The following is an 8,160-nucleotide window of genomic DNA, read 5'->3' on the forward strand; positions in this document are numbered from 1 at the left end:
GGAAAGGGAGAGATCCACTAGTTAAAAGAACGCTTCTGTCACAATGTACGATAACAATCACAAAGACACACATTATTGAATATTTGAAAAGATAACTTCAGTCCTTGGAGCAAAAAAAACCAAAAACAATGAACACTGTGATAGATGGAATCCTAGGGAATGTTTTTATATTCTCAAAGTGGATGTGTAACATTTTGGAAAAGAGCTTTTGACCGGTTAATAATTCAAAAGTCTAGTTAATGAAGGGATAGCTCAGTCTGTCTTCAGATACGGCTGGTGAAAGCTCAGTGCACAGGATCTTAGTCACCATGCTGATGAGACTGTACTGTACCGTATGTGTGACGGAGGACAACAACACCGTCCTGGCAATGCCTGCATTTGGCCGCCCAAATGTGACTACACAGCGTTGCATAACCCCAATATTCACTCTTTTCTGACCTATGGCAGCAACTGGACCTCTGGCATTCGGCCATTCTGTGTAATCGCACTAATATTCCCACTGCGTCACTTATCCAGTGAACAAAGGCCAGCTTTGGTGAGGCTCCCGGTGCCGCCAAGGGCTTCGATTCAACACCTATGGAGGGCCCGCCCCCACAACTCCTCACTGAAGACACATTCACTGAATAAGCTTGCTGAATGGGACAAAGATGCAGGAACTTCTTAAGCAGGTGCTTACTAGCAGACTGGGGAGTGCTCTTGTTAAAACAGGGTAACATTGTCTCCTATACCTTTTTCATATAATACCTTTGCTCTACACAGAAGAACAACGCATTGACAAAATCGGAGCATTAAAGCCACGTATTGCTGAAAATAACTGCACTCTTGGGAAAGACTGGGATAAAACTAGGCTAGCCTGGAGAGGCCCAGAGAAAATCCTGCGGCTCAAGAGCCCGAGAGGCCTCTACATGTTAGTGCCAGGCTTTAGAGGGGAAGGTCACAATGCTCATCCTTGTTAACAGTGTTGATGATAAACAGCTTCACAGTCTATGTGAAGCATGGCTGAACAATGTGGCAACACTTTGAATGCGGGTTGCAACCGATGCTGCAACACACCTCTTGCAGAAAGTTTCTGAGAATTTCCTCATGGCCAGCGATTCTGGATGTGACAGCTGGACCGATTTCGAGGTCATTCAGTGTGAAATGGTAAGACAGATTATTTTACTGTCCGACTCTCTGGCGGAGAGAGACCACTGTGTTAATCAAGGTCCAACCAGCTGCCACCGACTGGCAACACAAATGCAAATAAGTGACACCGGTAACAGGCAGCGTAACAGAGAGACTCCGTACAGTCATAGCATTGCTTTGTCCAGCATGATGTATTAGGAGCCTGGGGAGATGATGCGGTACAGGGATTTGTGGTGATGCTGATGCATGTGAAATATGTGCCCAATTGCCAAGCAGGATTATGACAGTTTTTCTATTTGACAGAGCTATAACTAACTATACTACTATATCTTTGAATGAATTTTTAGTCGATGAAATGTCAGAAAATAGTGGAAAAAACTCCATCACAATTTCCCAGAATCCAAGATTATGTATTCAAATTGCTGGAAGCAGCAGATGTTTGGCATTTTTCCTTCATGACTCTGCTGACCCAGTTCTGCATTTGTTTATAAACTTGTGTTTTAATCGAATGTGTATTTAAATGTTTGCTTTACTTGGTTTTCAGACAAAAACTGAGAGTCCGATTGTTTTGGTTGGTTTGATTTTTATGTTAATTTCAGTTTTGCTTAATTTAGTTTCAGAACAAAACAACAAAAATAAAAACATTACATATACATACACTTACGATATCTATCGCTCCTTTTCTGTCTCATGGGAGCGACAGGCAAAAATGGACACACCCAAACTGGCTCCCACACAAATGTATTTGTTATACATTTTGTCTGTGTTTATTAGTCAGTTCTCAATTATAATATTGCACACACACATTTATACATTGTGGCTGTGGTTTACATTTAATATGCAATGTCATCTCCTTAACTGATACACTACAGGTTAATGAGGCCTTCTGAATTAGCCTAAATTGAGACTGTCTGACTGTTCCACAAATACAGTCAATATGTCTCCCTTACAGCAGTATTGCAGACACAGACGTATCCTGAAAATGCTCCCTGATGGTTTAAACCCGTGTCTCTCTGACTCTTTGTTTTATGACTGATGCAGATGCTGTGCCCAGCATAGGACCTGTAATGCGCGATCCACCAGCAGCCTCGAGAGAGTACTGGCACCATGCTTGACCCAGAAAAAAGCACTCTCACACACACACATACACACAGCTTAAAAATAGCCCGGTTACAATAATCCTAGCATACGCAAGCAGAGTGCTTGACGTTGTTTGTTCAGAGAATATGCCCATTCCCTTCTAAAAATACAGTCTCTGCCCCCCTCTAGGCAGTGACGCAATAGCAGCACACGCCACTGCACAGCGCGCCTCACAAAGCAGCCTCCAACGTTCCTGCTCCTGTATATCGACAAAACTGAAGCCAACGATGGCTGCGAGATACTTTGAGTAGGACTGCGTTTTGCACCTCTGCCCACGACCACTTTCTTGGCCTGCTAAACATGCAGCCAGCTGCGGCAAGACCCTGCACCCTGACGTGTAATGCCACAACAACCTCATCTGTGACCCTTTCAAAAAGGTGTGATGAACCAACGTAGGTTAAGGCAAGTGTACGATTGTTTAAAATGACATCATTCAATCCATTTCAAAACTGAATTGAACAATAAAAATCAGTTAAAAGCTTCAATAGGCACAGGTCTGACAACCTCTGATCTGAGTCAATCTAGTGGAACTTTACAGATGACATGAGGCTTAATACTACAGTAGCCATAAGGGCGTTGCCTGTAAACACAGCTGTGTGCCTCCTAAACAAACAAGCACTCAAACGTGCACATCTGCTCACCTCTTAACAGGGATAAGTGTCTGATCTAAACAGATGAAACTGGATTATCTTTTACGGACCAGAGGCACTCCCTTCCACCTGAACATTAAATCTACCTTTCACTCTGAGATCCATTTTCCTTGCCACCCTAGGCTGTCCTGTACCACAATAATGGAAAGTGACATTCCTAACTCTGTCTGAAGGAGAGGAGAAACATACTGTATAGCTTAGGACTGAAAGCCATAAGTACAGCAGACAGGTTTACCACGGGACAGAGCAACAGCTGGGCCTTACTGTTGACACAAAGCAGAATACTGGGAGGGAGGTGTTGACTCACGGGAGTTTTTTTTCCCCAAAGGCCACAATGGTGGTGCTCCTTTAAATTTAGCCCTGTTTTAGAGAGCACCACTATGAGGCAGAGCAACAGAGGAGGTGGTGAATCCCAGACGAGCTGGAGGGAGGGGGCAGGGGTTCCCTCATGACTGACCCGAGGCAAGACCCCTTTAAAATACAAGTGGAAAATGTTAGCCCCCGGACTGCCTAAAATACCATAGTACCATAGATCAGTTTCACACAGCGCTGCAGAGACAACTTCAGCTATGACAACCGCTGCAAACACAGCCTGTGACAAGAACCCCTGATTGAGTTGATGGGCTTATCCACCAATCCATTTAAAATGTCAAAAGGCTTAAGACAATGCTGTTCGTGCTCGGGCTGTGTGCGCTCCGTGGCCACCGCAAGGGAGTTTACCATCCACCTGCAATGACTCAAGAGGCCATGAAGCATATTTTAAACAAGTATACTGTGAAAGGATTCTGTACCACGGTGTATTTATTAAGGGCAAAAGAGGAAGCATCATTAATCAAGCGTATAACTGAGATAAATATAAACTATGTGGCACAGCTTGCTGAAAACAAAATTGATTTACACCCTACAAAACCTGACCCTTTTAGGGCTTAATGAAGAATGGGATATGGATTCTTCCCTCCAGACTGATAACTTTTATCCTCATCTATAAATCTATCTGGATTAACGTGTTAAATTGTAACCTGGGGAACTTCAACATTTGTCTATACCATGTTTGTGAATGTGAAGGGTATTAATCAAACACTTTACCCATGATACAAGATATTTTAATCTCTAACCCTTTTAAAACACTCCATGGGAAAGCGACTAGAGTATTTCTATACAGGTGTAGTTTGGGTGGAGGCTATCTGACAAAGACCATGTTTTGCTTTGTTTGACTTCAATAAAGCACTGGAGGGGAGAACAAACATTTACCTTTTTTCCATATTCAAAAAGTGACAAGGATGGTTCGTATGCTGGGCCACATAATACACAACTCAAAGAACTGCAGAGCAAAAGCTGGGAAAACATTTTGAGTGATCCATCCTTTATTCTGAATAACAGACTCACTTTGAACTGAGGCTGAGCTCACAAAGCAAACAAATGCAGATGCAACATAATGTGATCTCATTAGATCAGATCAGAGATGAGGGCACTATAAAAAAAAATTAACTAGCATCACTAGCAGTGCCATTAACCAGCAGAGTCATGATAATGTGTGATGCAGGGGATAAAGACAATGGCAATAAATAGCGGTGCCTCATCTTATGCCAGATACTGTAAATATACAGTCAGCTCCCTTTAAACGGCCGTCACTCTTCCTGTCCCTCAGGGCCATGCTCCTCCACAGCCTAAGGAGGTGGGATGCACAACCTGCCCTTGTTCTTTACTCATCATCACAGTGCAAGGGGAAAGCTAAAAATACTCGACACCCTGTGAGCATCTCCTCCATTGTATTCCTCCTCCTTCTCCTCATCCTCTTCCTCCTACAGTAGAACTGCTTCTAAAAATGATTTTTTTTCGTTTACACAGCGAGAGAATGAACAAGAACCACCACCGAGCAGAAAGCACAACTTTGCAAAGAAGATTACAAAGCAAGAGATAAAAAAAGCCAAACAGATTGTTAATCATCCACTAACTGAGTTTTAGTCAGCATACGGATGAGGAAAGCCATTCTTCACATTTCTGGCAAAAGATCAATCTAAAGCATGTCGCAACTTATTATTTACTGCTTGAAAATATCACTTAGAGCAATACATGAATCTAAAAGAAAGCGACGCCTAAAATGTATCTGTTGCAATGATCAGCTATTTTTGTTCTTTCTAATTCTCAAATATATGGCTGCATATTGAGTTTCATGAAAATAGCTGCACAGATTTATTAACTCACGCCATCTGAAGCTTCGAACCAATGGAAAGGGAGTAAAGTTTAGATTAGATATCCCCACACCATGTAATTAAAATTCTACATAAATAAATCTAGTGCCCAGTGACTGCTGAGAACTTTAAGCTGCTTTAATAAGTGGAGCCATTGTTTTCTTATGCCTCAGTGGTGCTCATCAGCCCACCGTTTTCCAACATACCAACCAACTCAATCTCTAATCAACGCCCTGCTTCACTCTGAAATCCAAAATTAGATGACCTTATATGCAAATTACACTTGGATTAATCAGTTACGTGCCAAGGTTAAATGAGGATCTCCCTTCGCTGTCTTTTTTCAACTGCGCAGAGAGCAGTCTTATGTAACTCGGACAGATACAGAAAAGGAGAGCATCCCTATACTAGCATCTCTCCCATTAGCTAATTCATGTAGCCTATAGACTCTAGAGCAAGGAAACAGTTTTGTAGATTCAGACAATCTCTCTCAAACATCTCCATCAGTCTGGAAGCAACAAGATGCTGATTCAAATCAAGGCATTTTTGCTAATGTGGAGCCTGCGGGTTTTTGGAATAACTGCTAATGGGTTTCCAGTATCACTGCTACTAGTAATCTCTCACAATAGTGCAAAGTGGCTTCGAACATATCAAATACGAAAGTGATGTGGCTGAGAATCGTCAGTGAGACAACACTTTATCTTTTATTATCAGTCTGCCAGAATGCAAGCAGGTTGTGTATCCGATATTCAAATTATTTGACCCACAATCAATCCCTTTGTAATAAAGAAGAAGGCATTTGAGATAAAAGTAAAAAAAAATCAAATCAAATGCAAAAGTATAATAAGTCTAATATAATAACAAATAGATAACACAAATGTCTAAAGTATAATGTCTGTTTTACATTTAAGAAAATAGTTTTGTGGTTATGAGAAAAATATAGTTGAAGCATATGAAATCAGAAGGTAAAGTTAAACAAAAAACTTCTTGCCCCGTCTATTGAGTCTATTTTTAGTTTCCCACACTTCAAACCTTCATTAGCGCTCCGATAACTGGAAATCCAACTTTTTTTGAACAACTAGTATGTCGAAGAAGAGTAATGACATGGATTATACTCTTAAAAGAAAACTTGTGAAGAAAAATGTTTTGCCTGAGGCCAAAATGTATTCCCTTTCCTGCCCCTTTATTCTCTCCATCACTGCTTGAACGGGCGGTTACCATGGAGACACACAGGGCCCTTTCCCTATTGGTTGCCAAGATGAAGTCAGAGTGACGAGGAAAGTAGAGACCAGATGCTGCCGGGGCTGATACTTCTTTCTCTTGTTTCTTCTATCTCCACTTTCACTTTTGTCGGGCTCTGTTGATCCCCACCGCGGCTCTTTTCTACTGCACTCTGTCTTCTGGCTACAGCAACAGCCTGCAACACTCACCGATTCTCATATATCACCGGCTTAAATGTATGCTACGGTGATACGTATGCTGTAGGTGACAATTTTGCTACATAACAGAATGCAGGAACAAAAAAACTGGATGTGATACACTTTGGCTAAGGCACAAAGATAAATATAGTGGGCTTCACAAATCTAACATGCTGGTTACAAAGTACTCTGTGTTCACTGCGAATACAGTACTTTGGTTAAAAATAATGTCAAGACAAGCCTTCTACAACCTGCATCACGTGGAGGGTTAAAAATGCTCGATGCCCTATGTAATTATGATGCAAGTTCTATTCATATAGTTTATAATTAACCTAGTAGACCACTAATAGCTGCCTTTTCAACAACCTAGCCGTGATTTGGAAGAATGTGCAGAAATATGTGAGCGTTCCAATATTCAGTTTATTAAATCCTTGGGAACAAAAGAGTCTTGGGGCCCTAAATTCCTATGCTCTAGTAGCTGAAAGGAAAATGGATCTGAAAACTGAAGTGAACAGGGGGACAGAGGAATAGAGAAGTATGCAAGCATCAGATATTACAAGAACAGTTAGAAACTAGAGGGAAGATGAGATTATGTTTTTATTAAACAGACTAACTCTATTTCTTTAAATGCTTTGGCAAATCAGCTTGCATCCAGGGAGGTTTCAGATAAACCCTTCACAGGTACAGTCAGATAAAACTAACCTCTTATTTTAGTGACTAAAAGTTTCTTTACCGACACAAAGATAAAAAACAACTCTGATCTTAATACAACAATCTGCATCGGTATCAGGGTTTTATACTGCGTTCTTCACTCACTCTTTCTTGACTTAAAGACAGTTTAAACACTGATCAGTTCAATGAATAGGCCTGTGTTCATTTAGAAAACGCCATGCATCAAGGCACATTACCTGTCAATGCTCATGAAAAGCTGAGGCCGTCTGCTGCACTTTGGTGGAATACCTCAAAACCTCTTGTGCAGCATGAATAATGCAGCCTTCCCAAAAGTGTTCTACCCAGTGACCAAAGACAGAAGCTGTCTCTCATACTGACCATAAAAGGCCATTTTCAAAGATGCTCATGGTCCTATGACTTTGGCTAACATTTCGATGGGTTCTGAGGTCAGGTTTACAGCTCTGTGGAAAAACAGCCTTTATCACACTGGTGTTTTCTTATCAGGGCCAGAGCCTATAAAAACCAGAAACTCTCTATCAGTCGTATAACATAAAGGATTCTGACGTCTCTCTCACAGAGACACACACCACTCTGAATGGAGACGTGGGGACTTTGTCTGGCACGTGGAAGCAAAGAAAGGGCATAACGCAGACACTTCCCAATAAAAGCCTGTGCACTGGGAGGAAAAAGGGGAAAGAGGTGAGGGGGCAGCGAGAAGGGGGGAGTTAGGGTCTGAAAGGAGTCTATTTTTAGCCTCAGAGAAATCAGGTGTCTGCGGCCAATGGAAAAGAAAGAGGAGCGTGGGTATAGTGACATGAAGCAGCGCTGTCGCTTTCATTTTACATTATCCATGTGAGTCAGAGAGCGCTGCAAGGATTGGGGGTGGGGTAAAACAAAACAAATAAATATGAAATGGCATATATGGTCCATACTGACATGAAAGGCAAGAGGAATTTAGGCAATGCA

The sequence above is a fragment of the Morone saxatilis genome, unplaced genomic scaffold, assembly GCF_004916995.1.
Source record: "Morone saxatilis isolate NCDOM2014 unplaced genomic scaffold, NCSU_SB_2.0 Contig16, whole genome shotgun sequence".
Taxonomy (NCBI): Eukaryota; Metazoa; Chordata; class Actinopteri; family Moronidae; genus Morone; species Morone saxatilis.